The sequence below is a fragment of the Oryctolagus cuniculus genome, chromosome 10 (genome assembly GCF_964237555.1).
Source record: "Oryctolagus cuniculus chromosome 10, mOryCun1.1, whole genome shotgun sequence".
NCBI classification, from domain to species: domain Eukaryota; kingdom Metazoa; phylum Chordata; class Mammalia; order Lagomorpha; family Leporidae; genus Oryctolagus; species Oryctolagus cuniculus.
Genome location: NC_091441.1, coordinates 6,087,985 through 6,091,026, shown reverse-complemented (window position 1 = coordinate 6,091,026; position 3,042 = coordinate 6,087,985).

Below are 3,042 nucleotides of genomic sequence, written 5' to 3'. Positions count from 1 at the left end.
GATATGGTATGAAGGCTCACCTCTCACCACTGTTCTTCCATTCCTTCCTTCCTTCTTCAATGTCAATTAAAAAGCAAAATGGTTCAGAATGTAGCCTAGTGGTTAAGATGGTTAAGATCAACATGTTGGAGTCTGATTCCTGGCTGCTGACCCCAGCTTCCTGCTCCTACAGGCCTTGGATGATGGCTCAAGTAATTTAGTTTCTGCCACCCACAATGGAGACTTGGATTGAGCCTGGTCCATCCAATTACAGACATTTGGGGATTGAACCAGTAGATGTAAGTCTCTCTCTCTCTCTCTCCCTCTCCCTCTCCCTCTCCCTCTCTCTCTCACTTTCTCTCTCCCCCCTTCTCAAATAAAAATAACTTAAAATTTTAAAAATAAAAAGATAAAATGGTCATTTACTTTCCCTTAACCCCTAATTATTACATATGTAAAGAGCCCAAAGCACAATGGTGGTTTTTTTTTGTTTGTTTTGTTTTTGTTTTTTTTGTTTGTTTGTTTGTTTGTTTGGACAGGCAGAATGGATAGTGAGAGAGAGAGAGAGAGAGAAAGGTCTTCCTTTGCCGTTGGTTCACCCCCCAATGGCCACCACAGGGGGCACGCTGCTGCTGGCGCACCGCGCTGATCCGAAGCCAGGAGCCAGGTGCTTCTCCTGGTCTCCCATGGGGTGCAGGGCCCAAGCACTTGGACCATCCTCCACTGCACTCCCGGGCCACAGCAGAGAGCTGGCCTGGAAGGGGGGCAACCGGGACAGAATCCAGCGCCCCGACCAGGACTAGAACTCGGTGTGTTGGCGCCACAAGGTGGAGGATTAGCCTAGTGAGCCGCGGCGCCGGCCTGGTGTGTTTTTTTAATCATCCTAACCATTTTTAAATGTATTAATATAAAGAGAACAGATTTCATGGGGAGAGTATTCCACTATAAATCTGTCCTCTATGGTGAGGCTGCTGGTGATCAGAATGCCGTACACCTGCTTTCAATTAATTTGAAAACCTGTTATTGTTGTTGAAAACATTCACGTTAAGCAAACTCACTATTTCATCTGACTGTTGAATGCCAAAGAAAACACTAGGAACATGCGTTTGCGTGTGGGTGGGTGGAGGAGGAATAAGTGTAATCTTATTTCAAAAAATCTGGAATCCCGTTTTATGTTTTGTAATCTACTGTTTCCACTTAGTGCATCATGAGCATTTTTAAATGACCTTTAAGTTCAAATCTGAAATTAAACCGAATCCTCTTAGAAATCCTTTCCCTCCACAGAAATAGGAACTGAAGTCAAGTATTGTGACTTGTTCATGATCTTGTGTGAAAAAATAAGCCAGTGCCCTGAAATGCAGTGAGCACTCACTATGCACTTGGCACTCCTGGGTAAACAGCTTACTTACAGAGAAAGTGGGTAACCCTAGTCACAAAACAACTTCCTCTGAGCACAAGGAGAGTTTGCTCTTTGGGGCAACCCCGTGGGGGTGTGTCCCTCAGTGGCACAAGGCAGGTGAAAGACATCCTGCAGCTGAGCTGTTCCAAATACAGTGATGGGATGACAGCTGGCCCAGCAGCTTAGGTTCCAGGGTATGGAGATAAGGAACAGAACCCCAACCTACTGCCACGTGCATGTAGCATGAGGGAGAACTTCAACTTTGCATTTCATGTTTCTAAGGTATGGGGCTGTTTGGTATCCAAATGCCCTGGCCTCTGCTGACTAGAACATGCGCATTACTTCATTTAATCTCTCTAACAAGCTAATGGACTTATAATTCTTATACTGATTGTAATAATGCAGACGAAAAAGGAAAAAAATATTTAAGGACGTAAAATAACTTGTCCAGCTAGGAATGCAAGAACTATAATAGTAAACCTGGCCTCCTTATTTGCAATTTTCTATTTGTCTATCAGCAAATGTTCTACCACCTGCATGTGAATTTCAGTTACTATTGGCTACTGTTCACTATTGTTAGAAAGGAAGGAAGGGAGGAAGGAAAAAAGAAAGAAAGAGAGGGAGGGAGGAAAAGACATAGGAAAGGAGGAAGTGAGGGAAAAATGCCTCATGAGTGAAGTCACATTTTCTCTGAGTTTGCTGTAGTTTGAAGAGGCAGTAATTACTCAGCATAAAACCATCCTTTCCTGTCTCTTTATGTTGCCCAACAGTCAATATGCAGGAGATTTTAAAGTAATGAAGAGACTACTAGTGAGACTCGGTTGCAAAACTGAAGATAAATGAAACTGTTTCTTTGGACTATGTTGAAGAAAATGGGAAAAGTGAAAATTAAGCCAAGTTAAAGCAAATTACTGATACGTAGATGCTGAGTGCTTTGTCGTGCCCAGGTGCTGTAGATATGGAATCATAATGGCAGACGACACAGCAAGCAGGAAACAGAAGAATCTTAAAGCTGACAGAGAATAATAGTTAAGCATCTAAGAACCAAATTATATACAGATGTATGCTTTTAAACTACCCCCAAAGCCAGAGAGTGTTTTCATGCTTCTGACATTGACTTCTAAAGTGCAGTCGAAGAAGGAAAATGTTATTTTCCATCCTCCAATGTATCTGTTTTGGAATGTACAGTTTTACTCCTACAATATTTCCAATATAGCACTTACTATTTTGCCACATAAACAAATACATGCATGACAAAAAAATGGTGCCTATATCTATTTTGCTTTAAATTCTATTTGGTCTTTAAAAATAACATGCTGAGGGGTCTGCTCTGTGGGTAGTAGGTTAAGGCTCCACCTGCAGCACTGGCATCTCATGTGGGCACTGGCTGTTCCACTTCTAATCCAGCTCCCTGCTATTGTGCCTGGGAAAGCAGTAGAAGATGGCCCAAGTACTTGAGCCCCTGCACCCACGTGGGAGACCTGGATGAACTCCTGGCTCCTGGTTTCAGATTGGCCTAGCTCTGGCTTTTGCAGCCATTTGGGGAGTGAACCAGCAGATGGATGATCCTTCTCTCTGTCTCTCTCTTTCCCTGTCTCTGCCTCTCAAATAAATAAATAAATAAATCTTTGAAAAAGTAGTGTATTGATTATTTTATAAAATGA